Raw genomic sequence first — 27,291 nt, 5'->3', positions numbered from 1 at the left:
TTTGCAGCTGCACAGTTGCGCTGGTCTATGCTGAGACACTTCCAGTTTGAGGTGGGTACAGCCAGATCCTGCTAGGTTCTGACGTTTTTAGAATACCCTATACCTCTGGCTCTAATCTCTTTGCTGGTCTACTGCTTTATAATCAAGGGCAAAGAGTCAGCCTATGGCAGAATCGTTTCCACTACTTTTCTAGCCACAGAGGCTACCCCGGTCCGCTCACCACGCCAGTCTTCCTATCTCCCTGCCTGCGCCAGTCTGTTCCTGCCCCTCAGGACAAACCTGCTCTGGTGGTCCTCCAGATTATTTTCAGCTGGTAAGTCGTTGTTCCTTTAATCTTTGTGAATTTCACCAGTGAAATGCTATTTTTGAGGTTGAATTCAAAGATTGGTTGTGAGGGCATGAGCAGAGCTTAGAAAGTTACGCGGACTTTTCCACCATCTTGGCTCCAAAATCCATTTGGGTAGTTTAAAATAAAATCCTATTTTCTCACAATTTTACAGGATCATCTTGGAAATGTAAAAATGTAACCTCCTCCCCATCTATTTTCACAGTCATTTGCAGAAGGAAAATCTCATGGAAGATTCATTCCCCTCCTGTGATCCCCTTAGGGAACAATTAATTGAAGATTTATTCTTTTCCACTTAAACAACAGATTTTCCCCTCTCTCCTGGGTCTTTGCATGGAGGTGGAATAAGCACGTCTGGATCTGTCTGAACAAAAATCTCATCTTAGCCTGTACCCATAACTTTTTAATGGCGACAAAGTGCTGATGCTGCTAAGATTGCCAAGAGAGGGAATCCTAGGAGAGCTCTTCCCTGGCTTTTGTTCATGTAAAGTCTTGACAGAAATGGTATAATGTATGGAGAGTCAGGAAGATCTGTACTTTAATGGAATTCAAATGCCACCTTTTATACATAGTTTTGTAAGCCAAGGCAAGTCACTTAATTTCTTCAGTATCCCAGGTCATTCACTAAGATGACTTACAGTTCAGCATTTGTAAAAGGAGTTTCTGGGAGTTGCTATAACTAATGAAATCTTATGTGGGAAAGAGCTATCAATTTTAAAAAATTAAATGTCTCTGTGAACTTTTAATTATTTTTACATTGTCTGTTTTCATTTTGTTGATGCATCAGTTCAGTCCCAAACTATTTTATTCAGGCAAACAAGATGATAAAACTTAAGAAATGGTTAGATTTAAAAAAAAAATTCTGAGGCAATTGGAGTTAAGTGACTTGCCCAGAGTCACACAGCCAGGAAGTGACTTGATTTGAACTCAAGTCCTAATGACTTCAGGACTGGTGCTCTATCCACTATGCCACCTAGCTGCCCCGGTTAGATTATTTTTGATGAATTTACCAGCTATTTCATTATATTGATCAAATCAACCAAGCATTGAACAAGGACAATAATAATTGTTTAATATTTATATAATACTTTAAAGGAGTAGAAAGTGCTTTATATAGAATATTGAACAATACTACTTAATATTTATATAATACTTTAAAGAGTACACTATATTTTACCTCAGTTTTAGAGACTAATGATCATGGATTTTGTGCTAAAATAGAAAAATCATGTAGTCTGATTCTATGTATTAAAATATATTTGTATATATTATAATATATACTATATCTATAATATAAATATATATCTATATATTTGTATATATTACAAATAAGAAGACAGAGGCATCAAAGAGTTAAGTGATTTGCCCCAGATTACTTAGGTAGTCAATGGTAGAACTGGTATTTTTCAGACAGATTGCTTACTACTGGACTCTAAATAGAACTCTATAATCTCTTTTCTAAAACTGGTATTCAATAATAATAATACTTAGTACACAAGACTATATACTATGGTCCTACTAATGATAAATGTGAAAGGCAATTTGATTCGGAGGCTAGAGAGTTGGTGTTGGATCAGGAAGGATTCAAGTGAAACCTAACAGATACTGGTTTTGTGACTCTGAGTAAGGAAGGCATTTGACTTCTCAGGATGCCGGGCAGCTTGCTAAAACTCTAAATTATGGAGGAGGGGTAGATGGGCATTGGTTAATGGAGTTTTCTCATTTAGAATTCCCTATACCAATGAGGTCACAAGTTGAATTTCAATCCTTTCTCAATCCCCCAACAATAAATACTACAAACGTTCTGATTCAGGTTGTATCATCATAAGGAATCTAGTTCAATATCTATTTATTTGAAGGTGATACTAGGTACAAGATTCTGTGTTAGAAATATGGATGTAAAAACATGAAAAACCAGGCAGTATTTATAATCTGAGGATCTGAGATTCGTATGCAAATGAGGTTAATAATAACTATCACTTTTCTTCCAGTATTATTATGAAACTCAAAAGTGATAATATGTATGAAAAGCATTCTCTTTCTCTGAAATCCTACAGGATTTGAAGTTTCTATTTCACCATTTAACATTTATCTATGTACTGTTTACCACTGCTTCATGTACATTAATTTTTATCTTACCTGGATTATAAATTCCTTCAGTGTAGAAGTTTTCTTTTGTGTCTTCTGTAGATAGTGTCGGTCCTGGAGTCAGGAAGATTCATCTCCCTGAGTTCAAATCTGGGCTCAGACACATACTAGCTATGTGACTCTAGGTAAATCATCTAATCCTGTCTCAGTTTCCTCATCTGTAAAATGAGTTAGAGAAGAAAACCCTAAGTGGGATCATGGAGAGTGGGACAGGACTGAAATGGACTAACAATCTAGCAGAGTGCTTAATGAATATTCCTTAGGAAACTCGGTGGTATTAGTAAAAGGAACCCAGAATTTTGATCCAGAAAACCTGTGTCTGAATTTCTTTTCTGATGTTCCACATGCACAAGTTCACTAAATCTTTCTCATGTTCACCTGATTCTCTCAAGCATTAGTGTCTGCTACCTTTTGAAATTATTTTTTGAAGACTTGGTTCAAATCCTACCTCTACTCTATAATAGCTGTGTGTCCCAGGTAGCATTTTAACAGTAGAAATTATATAAGTTACAATGGCAGCTTCTTCAATAGGAGCTGCCTAAACAGATAAAATAATTAGTTCAAAACCAAACAAAATAAGCAAACCAAAACAAATAAAAAGCATGATTTATCTTCCCTCCTTATCTCCCTCCGCCCCCCCCCCCCCCATGTAAACTGCTTGAGGGTAGGAAATGTTTTTTTTTTTGTTTTTTTTTGTTTTTTGTTTTTTTTTGCACCTTATTTATCTTATTGGGCCAAGAAGACTCAACTTCCTGAGTTTAAATCTGTCCCAGAAGTCTTAGTGCAGTTTTACACTTTAGTCGTTTTAATGTAAACTATCAAATTAAGATAAGCTATTAAAGTTTTGTATTGTATTATTTTTTGTATTGACAAACAATTAGAAATTGAGGGGATGCCCATCACTTGGGGAATAGTTGAACAAATTGTGGTATTTGAATACAATGGAATACTATTGTGCCATAAGAAATGATGAGCAGGCAGATTTCAGAAAAACCTAGACTTACATGAACTGATGCTAAGTTAAGTGAGCAGAACCAGGAGAACATTGTACATGGTAACAGCAAGATTATGTGATGATCAGTGGTGATGGGCTTCTTAGCAATACAGTGATCCAAGGCAATTCCAGTAGACTTGTGATGAAAAATGCCATCTACATCTAGAGAGAGAATTATGGACTGAATGTGGATAGAAGCATGGTATTTTCACCTTTTTTTTTTTCTATTTCCTTCTGTAGTTTTCCCTTTTTTGTTCTGATTCTTCTTTCACAATATGACTAATGTAGAAATATGTTTAATATAAGTGTATATATATATAACCTATATCAGATTGCTTACAGTCCTGAGGAGGGAAGAAGAGAGAAAAAATTTGGAACTCAAAATTTTATAACAGTGAATGTTGAAAAGTATCCTTACATGTAATTGGAAAAAAATTAAATATGATTAAGTAGAGGGAAAAACCTATTTCACTTGGGGAAAAAAGTCTTAAACTACATCAAGATTTTTGGGATGCCCTATGTTAAGAAGCTATGCTCATGGGAGGAATCTAGAAAGCAGAAGGTAGGGGAAACACAACAGAGAATATCTGAAGAAAAGATCTAAAGAGAGAAAGCAAGTATAATTTTGCGAGTGGAAAATATTAAAAACCACTTGAACAGAAGAAGAAAATAGATTAGGTTTTTGGCAAACAGATAACAGGACTAGCACAGGAGTATGATTAAAATGGTGATGAGGGACTTTAGTTATCATAATATGGAAAGAGTTTCTCTCTCCCTCACTCTTTCTCCCCTTCCCTGTGTGTGTCTCTTTCTGTCTCTGTCTTTCTTTGTTTCTGTCTCTTCCTCTCTTTGTCTCTCTTTCTGTTTTGATGTCTCTCCGTCTCTTCCTCCCTCTCTCTGTGTGTCTCTCTTAAAAGCAATGTGGCGGATAACTTCCTAACTTGACTCACTGAAAAATTTAATCCTTCAAAAAGTGGATAAACCTACAAGAAGATATTCTGTTTTCAATCTGATTATCACTAACAGAGAGGAACTGGTAAGGGATTAGAAAGGATGTGAACCCTGAAGAGAGAAAATAGCCACTTTATCTAAGAGCTTATGACAGAGAAGAGGAAGTCCAATTATTATCTGATGTATAACCTAGATTTTGGGGAAGCAAATTCCATAGGTTCAAGAACAAACCTGGGTGGGATAACACAAACTAAAAAACTATTGCAGAAGGCAGCCCAGAAAAAATGGGAGATACTCACAAATAACATTTTGAAGAACCAAAGTGAAACATTTACAGGAAGGAAGGTAATAGGATTTATCTAAAGAGACTATGTGTATACACAGAAAACTCACCAACCAACTTGGAATTTTTAAACAAAAGTATAGGAGATAGAAAGATCACTGGAAATGGGGAAGGAGGGCAAATGTCATCTCAATTTAAAAAGTAAACAAAAAAGCCAAAAGAAAATAATAGAATCTGAAAATTCTAGGTTTGTGGACTTAATTTTGATTTCTGGGAAAATTCTAGCTCCAATCATTAAAGAGATGGTTGGTCAACATTCAGCTAGGAAAGTAGTGATTACAAAGAGCTTCATTAAGAACAGGTCACGCTACATTAACCTCATTTCTTTTTTGATGAGAGTACTAAACTGGTAGCTAAGGGGGATGCTATGGAGACAGTTTACCTAGATGTTAAAGTTTTTGATAAAGTATTTTATAAAATTCCTGTGAAGATGGAGAGATGTGAATAAGAGAACAATGTAATCAAATGGATGATGGTTAGTTGGATGGTTAGATTCAAAGAGTAGCTATTAATGGGCTGGAATCTCCAGTGGAATAGCTTCAGGAAATATGCTTTGGCTCTCTAAATTTAACATTTTTATCAATGGTTTGGATAGATTCATTGATGGCTAGAATCTTGCCACTCAATACACACATAGGAAAAAAGATAGGAAAACCTAAAGCCTTTTAGCTCAGGAGCACATGAATTGTGGGAGTCAAACTGGAACGGCAGTTTAGTGTCAAAGTGTGGACAGCCTTTCAATGTAAGTACAGAGTGTGAACTTTCTCTGGCAGAGAGATGATTTTCTCCTTTTTCTATGTGACCCCATTTATATAATGCCTACCACATGCTAGGCACTATACTAAGCACTTTACAAAAATTGCTTCATTTGATCTTTTCAAGGGAAGTAGGAACTATTATTATCAACCCCATTTTACAGCTGAGGAACCTGAGGCAAGCAGTGATTTGAAAGTAGTATTTGAGACTGAATTTGAATTTCCAGACTCCAGGCCCAGCATTTTGTTGACTATGTTACCTATTTGTCTCATTTTTAGACCTTGTCTGAAATATTATGTTCAGTTCTGGGCAGCAGAGTTTAAGAAATATATTGATCAGCTGGACAATCACAGGAGGAGGGCAACCAAGAGGGTGAAAAGCGTAGAGTGAATATTCTATCAGGAACAGTTGAAGCAGCTGTTTAATATGTTTAATATGGAGATGTTTAATATGGAGAAAAAAACTAGTTAGAAGCAACACAGAGCATTGGAGCCAGAGCCACACTACCTATATGACCAAGTCACTTAATATCATTTTGCCTCAGTTTCCTCAAATGTAAAATTGGGAGAACAGTAGTATCTACCTCCCATGGTTGTTGTAAAGATCAAATAAAATAATAATTATAAAGCACGTTGTATAAGTGCTGTATAAATGTCAAAGGGCTTTATAAATGTTAGCTATTATTAAATTTTCAAAGAAGGATAGATGCAGTAGATGTTTTAAAGTATACTGGAAGGGCTATCATGTGACAGAAGCATTAAATTTTCTCAATTTGGTCTCTGAGATCCAAACCAGAAGCACTGGGCAGAAATTGCAAAGAGGTCAATTTTGGGGATGTCAATCCATCAATATTTATTAAGTGTCTACTGTAAACCAGGCACAGTGCTAAGTGCTAGGGATACAAAAAGAGGCAAAAGACAGTCCCTTTCCTCAAAAACCTTCCAATCTAATGTGGAAGACAACAAACAAATATGTACCAAAAAAAGCTATATATAGTATAAATAGGAAATAATTAAAAGATGGAAAGTACTAGAATTCAAAAGGGTTGGGAAAGGTTTCCTGTAGAAGGTGGGATTTTACTTGGGACTTAATGGAAGTCAGAGAAGTCAGTTAAATTTTTATTAAAATTTATTTAAACATTTATTAAATGCTTACTCAGATTTTACTAATCCTTGGCAAACACTTGGACTCAGTTCTCAAGTTTGCTCATTGTCCAAAGGAGAAGACACCATACAAACCCCAACACATCCAAGATGCCCCAGAAGTGATTCTCTTCTGCTAACAGCTCTCGGTCTTGCCCACATCCAAAGGAACCACAAGATGGTGCCCATGAGCCTCACTGGAAAACTTCCCATAAGGCACAATTTGTCACCATAAACTGACAGTTGTCAAGAGATACAGATGGTCTGGTGGTTCTGAGCCAAATGGGGCTTGGAAGTGAGGGGCAGCCCTGAGAGTTTGAAATTGGGAGGGTGGAGGCAGGATTTCTACAGCCCGCCTCCGGGAAAATGCTTTCCAAGTCAAAGTCTGCAAATGCAGCTTTTTAAAGGGCTTACTGCCATATTAAACATAGCTGAGACCCAGTCAAGGGGCTATGGAGGTGAAGCGAGTAGGTGTAAAGTCCAGAAGATCTTTTGGCTCCGGATTCCTTAACAGATGAATCCCTGACTCTTGCCCTAGTCTATGAGTCGGCAAGTTTTATTTTATCTTCACCTTGGTTCCCCTCTGGAGAGGTCATGTCACCTCTCCAGACCTCAGTTTCTCTGTCCCTAAAATGGGAAGAGCAAAGCATTTTTTAAAAGTTTACAGAAGACATTCCATTCAGAGCTAACACATTGAAGATTCGATTTCCTCCTTTAACTATTCTTTTAAATATTCTTTTTGTCTTAACCTGCTTCCAATACTGATTACTTCCTGACATTCCTCAGACCTTGTGCTTGATGCTCTGATTGTTTTTACTGACATTTGGATCATCTTTCTCCCTTTTTCCAAAGATCTATTACAGGAAATTTTTTCCCCACTTCAACACCTTTTCTAAATGTACTGCCTGCTATGTGATCCTCAGGCAGGTCACTTTTCTAGCACTCTGTCTTCTCATCTGTTAAAAAACAAAATGATCTGACCTTATAATTTTATTGGGATAGGGAATGCAAGATAAAGAAAATCCCTTTAGAAAACCAATGATTTTTAGAGATATGAGGATCTTCATGTAAGTAAACTTTCTTTGTCTCATGGAGATCAACAATATGGGCACTCAGAAGTTATGTATTACCCAGGGCAAACAGCCAGTCACAGTATCAGAGATGGGACTTGAATTTAGAGTTCTTAGAGTTCTGCTGCTCCATCCTTCAAAGTAGAAATACAGAAACTATGCCGAGAAGGAGCCAAGCCACTCTACCAGATACTCCCCATGATCATGTAGCTTCCTCTTGCCCTAATCATTTTTTTTCTGCCCTACTTCCTCTTGGGTACCCTAACCCTACTGTCCCTTTACAATTGAAAGTAGCACTACCATTGGTCAAGTAAAGGCTGTGTGACCTTTCCAACTTCTGGACCATAATACCATTCTCTCTGTGTTGCTTCTTTTATTAGATTATGAGCCCCTTGAGGAAGGAACTGCCCCTATATTGTATCTATATACCATTCTCTGTACTTTCTTTTCTTTTCTTTTCTGAGGCGATTGGGGTTAAGTGATTTGCCCAGGGTCACACAGCTAGGAAGTGTTAAGGGTCTGAGGCCAGATTTGAACTCGGGTCCTCCTGAATTCAGGGCTGGTGTTCTATCCACTGCGCCACTTAGGTGTGCCCTCTCTGTATTTTCTATGCCATGATCTATCTCCACATAGAAAAAAAAGAGGTGAATTGGAGGATTTCTGTGGTTCTTTCTAATTTATCTAAAGTTCAATGGATTCCATTCTATAGTTTTTCTGGGCCTAGTAGATTAGTATTTTCTGTGTCATTTTTAAGTCCCCAAGATTTACAGAAGGTATGAATCCTGTTTACATTTATATCTGAAATGATCCCCAATTTAGGTTTTGAAAATTTCAAGAAATCCATTAGTTTGTGGCTTACATGAGAGCCAGAAAAGAAGAACCTCCATTTCTTGATAATTTCCAACTAAATGGACCAATAGATATATTAAGGAAAGAAATATTTCTTTTTTAAAAAATGGAAATATTTTCAGCTGTCTTGGTAAATGTGGTGTTTTCATCACAGAAGGCAGCTAATTTTATTCTAAAATTCTCTTAACAATATCTCTTTTTTTAAAGGTGACTAACAGTACTTGACTCATAAAGATCAAAGTCTGTTTCTGACTTGATAACTGAAGTAATTTATGGTAACTAGCACCAGAGTGAATGTGTGAATTCTCTGCTTACTTTGAAGCATGACTTGACAATGAATTCTGGAGTGTTTCATAAACCCTCCCGAGACCTCATTTTTAGCAGGTGTAGTAGAAAGGACTCTACTCTTGGAAATAGAAGCTCTGGGTTCAGATCATGGCCCTGCCAATATGCTTTGGGGAAGATATTTCATTGATCTTTGTCTTTACCATCAAATAGGACCAGAGTCTTACTATCTGCCTTCTTACTATTACATATGTCCTTCTACCTTTGTTTTGCTTTCAAGTTTTTGCATAGGGACTAATAATTGCTTTGCTTTTGCTCTTTGCCCCTTTGCTTTCAACTTCTTCCATAAGGACTAATAATCAAATTTATATTACAATTGTCTTGTGACAATTATACCTGATTCTGAGTCATGGGCTGCCCAGTTCAAAGTCTGGCACATCCTTTCTTGCTCCCGCCCTTAACAACCCATTCTTCCCATGTCCCTAATGCACTCTACCCTATCTTTCTTTGGTGACCTCTGAAACATCCATTCTTTTGTAAATATACTGTCCTTCATGTTAGATTTGAATTAGAAATTACTTTGTGTATGTTTTATGCTTCATTTTCTTTATATATGTTGTGTCTACTTTATGTAAAATGTAAGATTCATGAGGGCAGGGACTATATTTATTGTTGTTCATTTATCCTCAGGACTTAAAACAGTGTCTGGCACATAAGACATACAAAATAAAAGATTGTTCAATTGAATTAAAATTGAATTGATTTCTCTGGGCTTCAGTTTCTTCCTCTGTAGAATGAGGAAGGAGATACCTTCTAGCTCTGATAGCTTATATCTATGAATTCTACTATTTCCCCCCCTGAATTTTGGCTCTTCAAGTTTAAAAAATGATTTTAATTTATTAATTTTTTTAGTAAATTAATAAATGGGATAAAATTTTTCTTCAAAATTTTAAATAGTCATTTATTTACTCCTAAAGTATATCTTTCTTCTATTTTTTACATTTTAATAGTATTTTAATTTTAAAATAATAATAAAATTTCTATTTTGACAATACATGCAAAGACAGTGTTCAATATTCACCCTTGCAAAACCTTGTGTTCCAAAATTTTCTCCCTCTTTTTCTCCCTCATTCCTGTCCTCTAGACACCAAGTAATCCAAAATAAATTAAACATGCAATTCTTCTAAATAAATTTCCATATTTATCATACTGCACACAAAAAAATCAGATTAAAAGAAAAAAATGAGAAAAAAGCAAGCATACTAAAAGAAAAAGGTGAAATTACTATGTTGTAATCTATATTCAGTGTCCACAATCCTCTCTGGATGCAGATGGCTCTCTCCATCACAAGTTTATTGCAATTGGTCTGAATCACCTCATTGTTGAAAAGAGCCAAGTCCATCAGAGTTGATCATCACATTGTCTTATTGTTGCCATATACAATGTTTTCTTGATTCTACTCACTTCACTTAGCATCAGTTCATGTAAGTTTCTCCAGGCTTTTCTAAAATCAGCTTGTTCATAATTTTTAATAGAACAATAATATTAAATAACATTCATATTCCATAACTTATTCAGCCATTGCCCAATTTGATGGGCATACTACAAAGAAGGCAGCCACAAACATCCTTGCACATGTGGGTCCCTTTCCCTCCTTTAAGATCTCGAGATATAAGCCCAGGAGAAACATTGCTGGATCAAAGGGTACGCACAGTTTGATAACCCTTTGGGCATAGTTCCAAATTACTCTGGATCAGTTAAAACTCCACCAATAATGCATAAGTGTCCCAATTTTCCCACATCCCCTCCAACATTTGTCATTATCTTTTTCTGTCATCTTAGCCAATCTAACAGGTGTGTAGTGGTACCTCAGAGTTGTCTTAATTTGCATTTATCCAATCAATAGTGGCATATCTTTCTACTAAGGCAAAATCAAGAATGGGAAGGCAGAATGTGAGCCCTCTGAGACTGAACTGCTTAGCTCTCCTTATCATGTTCTTTAGGACAGTAATTTCCAAAAAAAATTATTGCATATCAGTCACAATTTTAAGTATGCACATACTTATTTATTTGTTTATTTTATTTGTTTATTTTGAGAGACACAGAGCCAATAAACATCAAATGTTTTTAGGCTCTTCTGACCCCAGGGCTGGTACTCTTTCCACTGCTCTCCACCCAGCTGCCTCCATACATATTTATTTACAAATCATGTGTGGGGCTACTGTGCTAATAATTGTGTAAACTGTAAAATTTCTGTAAAAATAAATATTAAAAAAGATCACAAGTATAAATGAGACATTATAAAGTGCTTAAAGGTTTGTGAAGAACTTTACATATGTAATCTCATTTGATCCTTACAATCACCTTGGGAAGTAGATACTATTATAATTCCCATTTTACAGATAATGAAACTCAGTGGTAAAATGACTTTCCCAAAGTCACACAACTAGTAAGTATCTGAGGCAGGATTTAAATGCAGGTTTTTCTGAGCAGTTAGGTGGCACAGTGAATGGAGTTCTGGGCTAGGAATCAGGAAGTTGTTGAGTTGTTTTTTTTAGTCATTTCCAACTCTTTGTGACCATTTTTTGGGTTTTCTTGACAAAAATACTAGAAGGGCTTGTTATTTCCTTCTCCAAATCATTTTACAGATGAGGAAACTAAGGCAAACAAAATAAGGTCATGAAGAGTTGAATATGACTTAAGTGATCATATAACAAGTTTCCTGACTTCAAGTCCAATACTCCATACACTATACTGCTTAGTTGCTTAGCATGAAATAATATTTAATTTTACAGTCCATAAGGAGTTTATTGAGAAGAACATTGACATGGTCCAACCTGTATTTAGGAAAATGGCTTAGTGTGGGGAGGCTCAAACCTTTCTAATAGTCAAATAGACCCTGAGCTAGCATGATAAATAGATAAAGGGGACCCATGTGAGTGATGTGTGGAAGTAGAAATAGTAAGATTAGGTATGGGTGAAGTTGTTGACGATGGCAAACACCAAGATTGTGACTAGAGTGACTAGAAGAATAGTAATACCCTTGACAGAAGGAAGAAAGTATGTAGGGAAGGTGGTTAGTGGAAAAGATAATGTAATGAGATCTACAATGCAGATCACAACTATTCATGTTTGCTACCCAGTAAAATTTACTTTGTTTCACCCAAATTAAAAACTGAGGGCTTTTGCTTGCCAGTCTCTGCCCAAGAGAATGGAATCTGACAGGTACAGCATCCTTGCTAAAGCCAGGAGGTGATCTAACATGAGACAATATTTCCTAATAGTACCTGAACAGCTCCTGCTTTGCATATGTGGGTAGAGGCCAGGTATAGCCCCAAGGAGATACAATACTCAAAAGTATATCTGTAAGGGATGTGAAATTGAGAGATGGTTTGAATGGTAAAGTGTTGTTGGTTAAAGTTGTGTGTTGGAGATAAAACATGAGGGATCACTATCTTAAGGGTCCTAGGACCCCAATTAGCCACTCAGACCATGTACCCCTTGGAAACTTTCAGTCCAGGGCTTCTAGCCTACAGGTGAAAAAGCTTTGGATCCTTACAGAGGGCTTCAGATATCAAAAAGAATGTAGCACCTCTCTTCAGTCTTCTATTATACAGCCATATCATAAAAGCAATCATTTTAGGCAGCATTTCCCCAAGACTAATGCCTTTTACTTTCTTGTAATCAAATATAACTTAATTGATGAAGGAATCTATCCAATTTCTGAAGCACAGTAGTAAATACATCTTAATGGCGGCCAAGGATTAGAATCCTTGAGTAGGGGGAAAGGAAGGGGAGAAAAGTGTCAGAATTGCTTTATGGGGAAAGTCATAGTAAGAGGTAGTAATGGAAGACAAAGCAAAATGGTTGATTAATTGTGAATAGCATTTGACTCACTACTGGAAACAGTTGCCTTGGAATGATAGAAGGAGGGGAAAAAAGAAGTGGAATTCTAATGAATTTGAGGCATTTATAGTAGACTCACAATAGAGGTGCTGGTGATCAAGCATGGTTTCCTATGAAGTTGACAGTAATTTTGTTTTTGATGAAAATGGCAACAAGCTAGAGGAGATCACAGGAGGTGACTAGTATGAGAAGACAGAGACTCTGACATACTAGGAATATTTGAAGAAAATGGAGATATTTAGCACTGAGAAGACTTGGAGGAGAGACCATATTAATACCTTCCTTCAAGTATCTGAATGACTATATTGTAGACGCAGGGATTGTATTTGTTCCACTTGGCCTCCAAAGGACAAAGAGAGACTAATTCACAGTAGAATGGCAGATTTAAGCTGAACATTTAGAAAAACTCCCTAACCTTTGGAGTGTACATAAGGGGGAATGGAGTGTTTCAGGAGGTACTTAGTCAAGATACCACTCTGTGATGTCATTGGTCCTCTTCCAAAACAAAGGATGAACAACAACCACAAGTAGAGGCAAATAACAACTTATTGGAAATGTCTGAGATTCCTGTTTAGGGAAGGATTGAACCAGATGAGTTCTGAGGTTTCTTATAACTCTGAGATTGTGATTCTCTGAAGGGAAGAGGAAGTAGGCACCAATCTATAACTTTCACTTCATCTTGCCTCCTTGTGGTTTTGTTTGGGGAGAGGAATTATTTCCTAACCAAATATTATTCTCAGTTTCAGTTTTGAGAGCCAACAGATCAAGCAATCAACAAGCATTTATTATGATCCAGACAGTGCTGTGCTGGAAAATGTTTAATAGCTCTCTCTCTGTCTCTCTGTGTCTTTGTCTCTGTCTCTGTCTCTGTCTGTCTGTCTCTAGCTCTATCTTTCTGTCTCTCTGTCTCTTTGTGTCTGTCTTTGTCTCCCTCTCTCAATATATGAATTCATATAAAACATATTTCCATTCTAATACTATTTTAGTTTTCAGCATTTAGTTTTATAAGATTTTGATTTCCATATTTTCTCTCCCTTCCCAAGATAGCAAACAATATAATATAGGTTATATATGTACAATCATATTAACTATATGTCCACATTAGTCAAGTTGTAAAAGAAGAATAAAACAAAAGAGAAAAGAAAGAAAGGAAAAAAAGTGAAAATATTATGATTCAATCTGTATTCAGACTAAATAGTATTTTTTCTGTATGTGGACAGCATTTTCCATTGAAAGTCTTTTAGGAATTGTCTTAGATTGTTGTATTGCTGAGAAGAGTTAAATCTATCAAAGCTGATCATTGCACAGTATTACTGTTACTCTGTACAATGAACAACTGGCTCTCTTAAAACCAAAAACCAATATTGTGTATACAGGACACACTTTGAGATTTAAATCTATATTATCTTTGTTACATCTGTCCTAAATTCATTGGTATGGGATTCTTTTCATGAATGCTTTGCCCTAATGAAGGCAGAGTGATGTTGTCTAGAGAAGGAAGCTCCAGCCTTTTTTGGGTACTTTTCTGGGGTTGGACTTCTGGCTTCTAGCTTCTAGAGGGAAAATTGAAGAGACCAATTCCATTTCAGTTTGCTGAGGAAAAAGGAGTTGCTAGTTTCTATCATGTCCCTAACCCCAACTTGCTATCCCAGAAGCTTCAGGAAATTTCCCTTTGAGTGACATCTGGGATCTCTCTTGGGTGAGGTGAATTATCTCACCCCTAATGAGAGAGCTCCTTCAGTCTGCTATATAGCATTCTCTGATTTCTGTTTTGTTATGATGTAGATAAGAGTTTTCTTTGCTATTAGTTATTCATTGTAGATGACAAAACAATCAGAATTTAGACTGAACTTGATCATATATTCTAGATTAATAGTATTCAAGGAAGCAAATAGACATAATCCTGGCCTGATATCCCTTTCTCTGAGGATGGCCTTCAGTTCCAACTTCCACTTCTTTTCCTGGTAGGAATGAAAGTCTCCTTTAAAGAAGGAGGAGAAGGATCTGAAGAAGAATATTCTGCTTCCCTTCAAACCATAGAATGACAACCCCATGCTACAGGTGTCACTACAGGTGAACCTTCTTACACTGACTCTTTCTTATTTCCTTAAATCTAGACAATCAACAAAATAAAACAAACAAAAAAAGTCTTGATTTTTATTGTTTGCCTTTTCCCACGATGTAACATAATCATATAAAAAATTCATCAGTATTTTAGAACTGACTTTGACCTCCAGGGCTACCAGAGCCCTGGGTGCTAAGGATATGAAGTGAAAGATAAATCTGACCATGTCCTTACAGAGTTTATATTCTTTGGACAGAGTCAATGTCTCTCTCTCTCTATATATATGTATATATATATATATATTTATATTTACTATATGTTTATGTATGTATTTATTTTATTTATGTAATATACAAATATATTACATAAACAAAATAAATATATTTGGATGTATTATATTATGTAATATATTTGTATGTTACATATACAAAATAAATACAAAGTAATAAGGTTAGAGAGGCACTTGTAATGAGCAGATCAGAAAAGGAGATTCCTAAGTTAAAACTTTTTAGAAAACTAGGGATTCTAAGAGACAGAGGTGGAGGAGGAAGAGAGACAGAGACAGAGAGGGAGAGGGAGGAAAGACATATATACATACATACATACATAGACAGAAAGTGCATCAGTTATGTGGAGAAACCCGTATAAAAACATAAAGATAGGCCCATAACCCACAAATTGTCAAAACTAGCCCATGATATAACTGACATTATTCAGTGGAGAAGCAATTTGTATTTCAGAGTAAGCGAAGATACCATTTCAGGCAAGTGAGATTTTTGTTATCTATGCAGTAAAAGGAATCTGGATCAAAAGTTCCACAGGCTTCAGAGAATGAGCCTGCAGGATACTCTCCTATTTCTTGTCCCTCCCCTCCTCCTATTGTCTCCCAGATTAGTAGGCTTCTGTTTTTCATGTTCCATCTCTATCTATGGCTCTGCAGACCAGAAAGAGGCACCTGCTCTTTTGGTCAGTGGGAGTATTCTGGAGAGCTTCTTGACAACTGGCACTTGGGAAAATATCATCAAATATCCATCTAGAACTATCTAAATTGGTCAAAGAACAAATAAAACTGACTCAAAACTAGACAGGAGGAAGAGAATAAATGGGAGTAAAGGCTTTTGGGAAATTGTCAATGAATCAACAGGAATTTATTAAATATTTGTTGTATTTCAGGCACCTTATTAAGCACGGAATATACAAATAAAGGGAAAACACCCTATTTGCCCTCTAGGGGTTCACTTATATGCAAAAAAGAAGATAATCTAAGTGAGAAGGCACTAGTTGTAGGGAGGACTGGGAAAGGACTCTGGCAGAAAAGGGGGCTTTGAGATGTCTTGAAGGAAGCCAGGGGAATCCAGGAGACAGAAGTAGGGAGGAGTAAGTGTATTTTAGGCAAGGAAGGTGAAAAAAAGCAGAAATAGGAAATGGATAATCATGGTTAAGGAATTGCAAATAGATCAGTATGGCTGGATTATTGAGTATGCAGATAGGTTAACTATAGAGGGCTAGAAAGACTTTTAGTCAATAAATATTTATTAATCACCTACTATGTGCCAGGCATTATGCTAAGTATAGGGAATATGAAGAAAGGCTCTCAAGAAATTCAAAATATAAAAGGGAAGACAAACATGAAATCTACTATAGTTTTCGCTTCTATGTCATAACTTTCTTCCTTGTAATTTTGATATATTGTAGGTTGGTATAAGAAATAAATTTGGAGGGTCAGGTCTATGGCAAAGTGGATAGAGCACTGGTTGTGGAGTTAGGAGGACCTGAGTTCAAATCCAGTCTCGGACACTTAACACTTACTAGCTATATGGCCCTGGTTAAGTCACTTAACCCCAAATGCTATGCCAAAAAAAAGGAAAAAAATGAAATTAATGGGGATTTTTAAAAGGAGTTTTATGGAAGCTATAGATTACATGCAAAGGCCAGCAGATGACATAGAAAAAGTTTAGAAATTCTGAAATGCAAAAAATATATGCATAGTATAGTATAACATCAGCATTGTACATATTTTAACATCAAAATAATTCAAAAGTCTGACTTCTATTCCCTTTTATGAAGGGAGGGTCAAAAATTTTACATGGATTTTCCAGATTTCAGAAGTGCTGCACCTTTTACCTTTGTAAAGGGATAACTATGTACAAACAAGGATATACAAATAAATTGGAAACAGTCAACAAAGAAAAGAAACTAGAGTTAAGGAGGTTTGGGAAAGGCTTTCTATGGAAGGTAGCTAGGGAAAACAGGAGGCAGATTGTATAGACTTAAGAAGAGTAAAAAGAAAGAAAGTGAAGGAAACTTATGAGACAGCTTTCTAAAAGGATAGAAGGGGCAAACTTGTATAGGGCTTTAAAATCCAAACAGAGGATTTTATATTTGATCCTGGCAGTAATAAGGAGTCCCTGGTGTTTATTGACTAAAGAAGTAACATAATCAGACCGGTGCTTTTAGGATGATTGTTTTGGCAGCCAAATGGAGGATGGATTGGAAAGAGGAGAAACATATGATAGGGAGACCATTTAAGAGTCTCTTTTATAAGTCTCAATGTGACTTGATGATGATAATCTGCACCAGGATGGGGGCAGTATGAGTGGGGAAAAGGGACATTTACCAGAGATCTTGAAAAAATTATAAATGAAAATAATATAAGTAAAAAATGGAGAATGACATAAGGTAACAGAATATGGTGAAGTCCTTGAATATAATAGGAAAATTTGGAAGAGAGAAGCAAAAGAAATTATTACCTCACAATTCTTCCCTAAAACACAAGTAGAGACAGAAGAAATAACAGTTTTGTTCTGGTTATGTTATATACCATAATCTCCCCAAAATTAAAATACTTTTTGGGACATGGCCAATATGTGGATTTGTCTTGCCTGATTATGCTCATGTGTTACAAGATTTTCTGTTGTTGTTATTATGTCTTTTTTTCCAAATGAAAAGGAGAATTTAAGTAGAATTTTTTTAAAAGGTAATTGTGGCATCTTTTAAAAAATGACTAAACAGATCAGAAAGTAAAAGAGACAGATAAACAGGACAACTATGAAAATAATGTGTGATATTTGTGACATACTTTTAAAAAGAAATGAAAACTGTATTTCATGTGCAATCCTCTTTTTCTGTTCTTTGTATATAGAAATGCCCATGTTGTCAATATTTGTCAAGTTAAGAATAATAAAAAAGTATTTGGCACAAATGGGCTCTGGGCTCATTCTGTCAATCCCCCTTGTGTTGGTAGGTCAGGTCCTCAGAGCTTGGCTGCATCTCCTCTCAGATTCTAGGTGCAGACCTAAGGGGAAGTATCTTTCTAATATTATAGGCTTAAGCTCCTCTATAATATGTTCACTATTACTACCTTAATATGATTGACCAGTGTTAGATAAAATTTCTGTAGGATAATTTAACCCTTTGATATCTCCATAATATTATCAATAAACACTTAATATTAATTAGTTTTTAGAATGAGATATTGACTGAGAAGCTATAGTGAGAAGACAAATACAAAGACCTCTGAAACTGAAAATCAATTATTTTCTGCTAGCTTGGTCTTTGAGGGATAGAAGACTTGAATTTAAAGGGGTTGCTACAAACATTCCTCCATCAAGTTCATTCTGATCAAAACATAGGCAAGTCACTCCCTTACGCAATATTTTAGCTTTCTAATGGATTCTCTGCCAGTCAGGGTCATGAAGGTTGCTCTTTGGAGTTATGGAGAATTCTTGCTCAGCTCAGCTGCGTTGGGCTCCCACCCCTGGATCTTTGGTGGCTCCACTGACCCTCTGAAGCTCATAAAGTCCTTTTGTCTCCAATACTCTTTCACTTACCCCCAGAAAGGACTAAACACAGCAGAGACAGAAGAAATATCAGGACCATGAAATTACATAGTAACTCAGTACGGAGATGAGATAGCTACAGTTGTAGCTGCTACTGAATACTGTTGCCAACAATTGCTCTCCCCACCCTGAGGTCTGTACTATTTCTTCTTCACTTGAAAGCTGCAGGAGAGAGAGCTCCAGTTCTCCCACTAGAATTTTTTTTTTCTACTGGGGCACACAGTCCTGATTCAGTAGTAAATTAAAATACTTTCTTCACCATTAGTTAAGCAGACAGGAAGCAGTTAAATGCCTGTATGTGCCTTGGGCTGGAAAAAAAAGATTTTTCTATCATGAATTATCAAGAATTTACAGAAGCACTTTCTCCAAACCTCTGTTTGGATAGATACACAATAGAGAAGATTGTGTAGACTTAAAAGACAATTGGCCAGTTACCAATAAAAATAAAATTAGAAATAAAAAGCATTATTATTATTTAAATTAGGACAAAGACTTCAGACTGTAAACTTAGGTTTTTGTTTTTGTTTTTGGCACTGATTAAATACAGATAAGGCTTTTCATTTAGGTAAAACCAAGGACTTTAGCCTAGGACACAATATTATGTCTTAATATTCTCTAAAAAGAAGAGGCCTTAGTAGGCATTGCTTTCACTGGTACTTCTATGTGAAAATAAAGAGAAGAAATCAACTCTATCATAATTTACTCTTTTCACTGATAAATTTTTAGATTTTACATGTTGCTACATCTTCTTTTCTTCCATTGTTCTTGGAATGGAATCTTATACTGAAATCATAGATTTAGAGGTGAAAGGAAACTTTGAGTTCATCCAGTCAAGCCTCTCATTTTATAGATGAGGTAACTGTGGCTCAGACATGCAGTGATTTTCTCCCAGGTCCTACAAGTGGATCAATTGGAATTTTCAGCTTTTTGTACAGGTACAATCAAGAACTCTCAATCAGTCCCTGTGGTAGCAGGAATTTTTCCTGCTATCAAGCTGGAAGAGAACTTTGTTTTTCACATTCAACACTCCACCTTCCATCTTGATGATCTTGCCCAGCTATACTCCATGCCTGAAATATTGTTGCTGTGGTTCAGTTATGTCTGACTTTGTTTTGGTATGGACCATCACACCCTAATATTATCTCTGGGGTCTTCTTGGCAAAAATACCAGAATAGTTTGTCATTTCCTTCTCTAGTGGAGTAAGGCAAACAGAGCTTAAATGACCTGCCCAGATTCATATAACCAGTAAGTATCTGAGGTCAGATTGACAATCAGTTCTTCCTGACTCCAGACTCAGCTCTCAACCAACTGAGCCACCTAGTTACTTGGAATATATTCTTCCCTTATTGCCACATCACAAAGTCTTCCTCTTATTGCCACATCATAGAATCTTCCTCTTCTTTTAAGAAACAGCTCAAACACTGACTTCTGAATGTTTTCCTGATCTCCTTAACAATTAATGTTCTCTTCCAAATTACCTTATATTTAACTATTTATATATTTATATTAATTTACTTTATACTTATGCTACATAAGTATATATACATATGTGTATGTATGCATGCATATTTGTATGCAATTATTGTTTTCCTGATCAGAATGCAAGCTCTTTGTGAATAGGGATTATATTATTCTCTGTATATGCTTCCCAACTATCTAGCACAGTGTCTAGCAAATAATAAATACCTGATTATATGAATTATCTAAAGCCTAAGCATCAAAGGAGGGCTTGAATCTAGATTCTCTAACTCCAAAGTTAGTGTTCTTTCCATTTTACCCTGAGAAAGTCACTTAATTTATGCCAGTCTCAATTTTCTCATCTGTAAAATGGGAGTAATAGTTACTGAGCTAACCACTTCACTGCATGGCCACTGGGAGGAAAGTATATTGGTAATCTTAAAACGGTTTATAAATGTGAACCATTTTTATTGCTCCTCCATTAACATTTTGCTCCTATGCATCATTACCACATAGATGTAACTGTCAATGCATTTCTTATTCTCTTCTGACAAGAAGGGAAGGAGACTAAAATAGTCCCAATACCAAGCTAGCCTTTGCTTTTCTTTGACCAAATGGAGTCCAAGTGGCTTTGTCAGCTCCTGCCTATGCTCTGAATGAGTCATTGGCAAAGAATGTGGGTATCCAAACATGCACAGCTTCTGAGAGGTGTTAGAATATCTCTTTCTTGCTGATGCAAATCTCCACCCACTGAGAAAAGGGCCCTGCTTCACACATCACTTTACACTGGATTGCCTCCAATCGCTTTACTTACCATTATGCAACTTATCCCAACACCACCTGATAGCTTCAGACAAAATTAGCATTGCATAAATACATTTGTATCATTTCTTTGCTGACCAGAATAATATCCTTTTCACTGTGGATGTCACTGAGATGAACCATAGGCAGCAGCCACTGGTGGGGACCAACAGTAGTTTGTCCATGGTCTACTGTCCCTTAGAATATTGGTTGTTTGGCTTTAGGTGCTCCAGGAGGAAGAATGCTAAAGACAGATATGTAAGGAAAACCATATGGTTGTAAACCAGGGAAAAATCTGGATTTTAAGCCCATGATAGTTAAAGAAAGACAATAACAAACAGTGAAAGAATAGAGACTCCATTGCTATTTTAAAATTCATTTGCAATTCTGGGCTGGTTGAGATACAGGGGAAAAAGAAATAGGACATTAACAATCATATGGAGGGGCAGCTAGGTAGTGCAGTAGATAGAGCATGAGCCATGGAATTAGGAAGACAAGTTCAAATATGGTTTCAGACACCTGTCATTATTAGCTGAGTGATCTTGGGCAATTTACTTAACCCCAATTGCCTAGTCAAAACAAAAACAATCCCAAACTAGAAATACTGAGAGTCACCTAGAACTTCAAAGAAATATTGAAAGCTCAAAAGATCTTAGATTTCAAATGAGAAAGGACTCTAGAAGTTATCTACATTTTGTCCTCAAACCTGACTCTATATCCATTTTGCCTTCTCTTTTCTGGGCATTTGATTTACTAAGAGTATTTGGTCTATTTCTAAAGCATTTTATAGATTTGAAAACTGAGGTCTATAGACTTATAGCTCAAGGTAACCTCAATAGTGACAGACGCAAGATTTGAATCTAAATTCTTTGGTTTCAGATGCAGTACTTTTAAAATTATACCACAATATCTATGTACAAAGGTGACCCTAGAGTTATTTCTCCAATAATAGGGATAGCTTGTTGGCTTTGCCTTTCTTGTAATGGACAGAGTATGTTGGCAGTGTTTAACTGGCTGGGGTTAAGGATTCATGGATCAAAGCAAGGCTAATTAGTTCACAAAGGGCATCAAAATCCGCAACCGCATGGATCTTCAACATTGCTCTTACCTAGAAATGTCAAAACTAAGGTTTTAGGCCACATAATCAGTCAACATTCCCCAATAAGACCTGAACCAGCGCAAAATAAAATTGAGAAATAGTTAACAAAATTTAAAAAAATGATACAACATAGACAACAGTATTTTTAAACTATGTCAACATTCAGACAGGATTCTTATGTTTGAATTCTCATTTATGTATGAATTAGTGAGCCCTCTTTCTATTTGACACCTTTCAAACTAATCTAGAGAAATGGGTCATAACCAATGGTAACTATAGACAAAACTTTTGGTACAATGCAACAGTAAGTTTTGGCTCTCCAAGAAGATGACTGGGCATTTGTTCATAGCCTTGCTTGTTCTAGGTAAGGATGAATCACATTCTATCACTATCCTTGTACATCTACCTAATCAGCTAGCAACTGGAGAATTTTCCTGCTCTAAACTTTTTGCTGCTGTTGTCGTTTTTTAGTCATATCTCACTGTCTTGACTCTATTTGGGATTTTATCTCTTTTTTTAATTTGGGATTTTCTTGACAAGATATTATAGTGATTTGCCATTTCTTTCCTTCTTTCCTCATTCTTTTTACAGATGAGGAAACTAGGGCAAACAGAGTGAAATCATTTGTCCACACTCATATTGCTAGTAAATCTTATATCAGATTTGAACTCACAGACCCACCACTCCATTTAGTCAGCCACTTAGCAGCCATCATCTAAACTTATCTATGCCAATAAGGCAATCAGAAGGACTATCAAGATAATTCAATAGTTTTGACTCCTCCTCATTATTTATAATGTTCCTGGCAGACAAAAAAAAAAAAAAAAAAAAAAAAAAAAAAAAAAAAAAAAAAAAAAAAGAATTAGCATAGGTTCCTAGCTGCTAGAAAATGCTGCCAGAAGCTTGACCAGCAATTTCATCAATCCTAAGGTAAATTGTGGAGATGAAGCAACTGACCTATTAGCTGTGTGACTTTGGGCAAGTTAAATGGACAAGTTTCCTAACTTTTCTGCATGTCAATTCCTTAATGTGTTGAGAACATAGTACTGGATTTGGGGTCAGACATCCTAGGTTCAAATGCAGTAATTGTTACTTACTACTTGAGATGACTATGCAAGTTACTCCTCCAAGTATAAAATAAATGGATAGACTAAATGACTTTTAAGGTCTTGCTAGATCTAATTCTGTGATGCTGTGAGAGATTATATGAGATCAATAACCCCAAAGTGTTTTCTCCAGAGCTTTTAAATTATTTTATAATGTTTCCTCAAAAATCATACTTCATTTATTTAAAATAGAGAGAAGAAAAAAGCTCTCTTGGTTATTGACAAATCCATGTCCAACTTGTTCTACCATTTTATTTTCTATCCCTCTCATCCCTATGATGCTGAATGGCAAAAAAGATATCTTGGCCAATAATGTTACCGAGCCCAAGTACAGTAGAGAAGGAACAGACATATCAAGAGCAAGATTTAGCCTTGTCACCTTGCCATCTCTGACTCCTGCCTCTGTGGTCCCTTGCTTTCTTTTCTATTCCCTGCTTCCCTGCTTGATACCCCTCACTCCTCACCCTAGCTGCTCCAGATCTGGGATCTATACTTAGCTGGAATGCCTCAATGTTGATGGATCTGATCTTTTTTTTTTTCTTTTCTCTCTGTTGGTCTCAATGGAAGAATAATTTGGAGCTGTGCTCCCAAAGGTATTTAACAATTCTTTGACCTTTATTATGAGTGATACCATTATTAGACCTATATGCCAAAAAGATGAAGGGAAGAGAAGAAAAGAATCTACATGTACAAAAATATTGATTGTGGAATGGCTTGACAGATTGAGGTTCATGAATGTGATGGAGTATTATTGTGCTATAAGAAGTCCTAAAAGAGATGGCTTCAGAAAAAAACTGGGAAGGCTTATACAATTTGATATAGAATGAAATAAGCAGAACTAGGAAGGAGGAGGAAAGGAAAGGTGTGTGTGTGTATGTGTGTATGTGTGTGTGTGTGAGAGAGAGAGAGACACACACACACAGAAAGAGAGAAGCAGAGAAAAAGAGGGAGGAAGGAGGAAGAGAGGGAGAAAGAAAGAGACAGAGACAGATAGGAGGAGATGGGAAGAGAGAGAAAGAGAGAGCAGTCTTTATATTTGAACAGATCACAGAAACTATTCAGAACACTGCTATACTTGGCTTAAAGGCTTGCTAAGTTTATTACTGTTATAAAATATAACTTACCCCACCCCCTTTGAAATAGCATCCTTTCCAGAAATACTCTGAGATCTGTGTTCTTTTGTATAACTGGGTAGCACAGTGGAAAGAGAAGTATACCAAGAGATATGATATTAAACTGAGAACTGGAAGGAACCTCAAAAAGAGTCCTTGGGCATATATATATATATATATATATATATATATATATGAGATAATACATAATTATATAAACATTGTATATGTTATATATGTATTATGTATATGTGAGATATGTATGTAATTTATATATTATACATAATATATATGTAGTATGGGAAGAATATATAATGTATAATTATATTTACATAACACAATTATATTTTATATGTTATATCTTACATATAATTTTAATTCATTATGTAATATGTCAACTGAATGGATTCTATCAATAATATAGTGTTATTAATATTGATTAATTATATATTATTATTGAAATAAATAACAATACCTGACTTATCAATAGGCATATGCATGTTATTGCCATTTGCAAGGAACTTTTAGGCTTCTGGGTGTATTGACTTCTATAACATGGTTTAAACAGAACAAGACTAATGGTACTATAGTGGAAAAAGCACTGATTCCATAGTCAGCAAAAGTAAGTTCATTTCTAACATGATCTTCTCAAGTCATTTAATTATCCCTATACTTTGATTTTCCCATCTGTAAAATGAAAGATTTGGATTAGAAGGCATTAGAAATCCCTCTCATCTCTGGACCTACTGTAGGGAAGTTCCAGGGATAAAAGCCATCAAATCCCTCCTTCATTTTACAGGTGAGAAAGCTTAAGCTAAAATAAGTAAAATAAGTTGTGCAGTTACAACTACCAAGTATCTTTGTTGGGGTTTGAACTTGCGTCTTCCTGACACTACTCTAAGGACCCTATCCCTTACACCTAGCTGTAGGTGCCAATTTGTACTCTTATGAAGTCCCCATATCACTGAAATCATAGAACTGGTCTAAAAAAAGGCTGTAATTATGTTTGAAAGAATGAAAAAGACTGTCTGAGCCTTTGAATCAAGTATGGAAAATAATTTGAAATGTTTTCAGAGAGAAGGTATTTTGCTGTAGAAGGTAAAGCAAATCTTGAGGTAGGGCCAGCATCGAAACTAGGAGGGGCAGCTGTTCTATTTTCTGAGTGGTGCCCAGAGAGATGGGCTGTTGGCTGTCACTGTCTTGGTCATCTGTCAGTAAAAGGCCTCATGTCCTGACAATAAGTGACCCGAGGATTAAAGTAGCAGCACATTTTGGCCTGTTACTCTCTCATCCTTCATCTCCAGGTAGCATGATCCCGATCATATTTCGGTCTCTGGATTGCCTAAAGGTAACATGGAAGGAAGAAAGGAGGGAGGGAAAGAAGAAAGAAAAAGAGAAAAGAAAGGAGGGAAAGAGGAAAGAAAGGAAGAAGGGAGGAAAAAAGAAAGAAGGACGGGAGATAGGAATAAAGGGAAGGAGAAAGGAAAGAAGAGAGGTAGTGAGGGAGGAAAAGAGAAAGAAGAGGAGGGAGGGAAGGAGGAAGGAAGGAGGGAGGGAGGGAAGAGAAGATGGAGAAAGGGAGAGAGAAATGCTTATATTAGAAGACAGTAACCCATTATGCCCTTCTTCCTTCTCATTTCTCTTTGGAATTAACAAGTAATATTATTTAAATGTAAATCAAATCTTCCTTAAGTTTGGGATAAGCATTCTGTACCTGTGCTCCTGGCTTTAATGCTTTTAAATTCTCTTTAAAGGGAAGCCACAAATAGAGCCTGGGGCTTTAGTGAATCTCTGACCTTAGTATAAAGAAATCATAAAAGGCATCATTTTAGCTATGTGAAAATGCTCTGAAATGACCACAAGGTTTGCCCAGACAAAAGTCCATGAAGGATGAATTTTATTGAAAGTAATGCCAAAAGATCATTATTGATCACAAAATAGATAATTTTAATTATATTAAGTTAAAAAGTTTTTGTACAAACAAAACTAATGCAGACAAGATTAGAAGGGAAGCAATAAACTGGGAAAACATTTTCATATCCAAAGGATCTGATAAAGGTCTCATTTCGAAAATATATAGAGAATTGACTCAATTTTGTAAGAATTCAAGCCATTCTCCAATTGGTCAAAGGATATGAACAGACAATTTTCTGATGAAGAAACTGAAATCATTTCTAGTTATAGGAAAACGTGCTCTAAATTATTATTGATCAGAGAAATGCAAATTAAGACAACTCTTGAGATACACAACATATCTCTCAGATTGGCTAAGATGACAGGAAAAGATAATGACCAATATTGGAGGTAATGTGGGAAAACTGGGACACTGATACATTGGTTGGTGGAACTGTGAACTGATCCAACTTATTCTGGAGAACAATTTGGAACTATGCCTAAAGGGTTATCAAACTGTGCATACCTTTGATCCAGCAGTGTTTCTACTGGGATTATATCCCAAAGAGATCTTAAAGGAAGAAAAGGGACCTGTATATACAAAAATGTTTGTGGCAGCCCTTTTTGTAGTGGCTAGAAACTGGAAACTGAGGGGATGCCCATCAGTAGAATGGCTGAATAAATTATGGTATATAAATGTTATGGAATATTATTGTTCTATTAAAAATTATGAACAAGTTGATTTTAGAAAGACCTGGAGAGACTTACACGAACTGATGCTAAATGAAGTGAGCAGAACCAGGAGATCATTGTACACAGTAACAACAAGATTATTCAATGGTCAATTCTGATGGACATGGCTCTCTTCAACAATGAGATGATTCAAACCAGTTCCACTTTTTCAGTGATGAAGAGAGCCATCTACACCCAGAGAGAACCTTGTGGGAACTGACTGTGGTTTACAACATAGCATTTTCACCCTTTTTTGGTTGATGTTTGCATGCATTTTATTTTCCTTCTCATCTTTTTTTTCTGGTTTGGTTTGATTTTTCTAGTGCAGCAAGATAATTGTATAAATATGAATGCATATATTGGATTTAACATAAATTTCTACCATATTTAATTGC

At 36.0% G+C, this 27,291-nt stretch overlaps 1 protein-coding gene across 2 annotated transcripts in view; it reads left to right on the top strand.

The window, feature by feature from the left end:
* The window catches only part of LOC141554998 (parvalbumin, thymic-like), a 103,051-nt gene that overhangs the window by 51,467 nt on the left and 24,293 nt on the right, over positions 1–27,291 (top strand). The window contains exon 1 of one of the 2 annotated variants that reach the window (XM_074287544.1): positions 212–313. The exons of the other annotated variant lie outside the window; for it this stretch is intronic. The gene's annotated coding sequence lies outside the window, so the exon portion shown is untranslated. Of the gene's footprint in view, positions 1–211; positions 314–27,291 lie in introns of those variants that run through there. 2 annotated transcript variants of the gene reach the window in all.

The sequence above is a fragment of the Sminthopsis crassicaudata genome, chromosome 1 (genome assembly GCF_048593235.1).
Source record: "Sminthopsis crassicaudata isolate SCR6 chromosome 1, ASM4859323v1, whole genome shotgun sequence".
NCBI classification, from domain to species: Eukaryota; Metazoa; Chordata; class Mammalia; order Dasyuromorphia; family Dasyuridae; genus Sminthopsis; species Sminthopsis crassicaudata.
The sequence above is the reverse complement of the archived record's forward strand: the minus strand, read 5'-3'. Positions and strand labels throughout refer to the sequence as shown.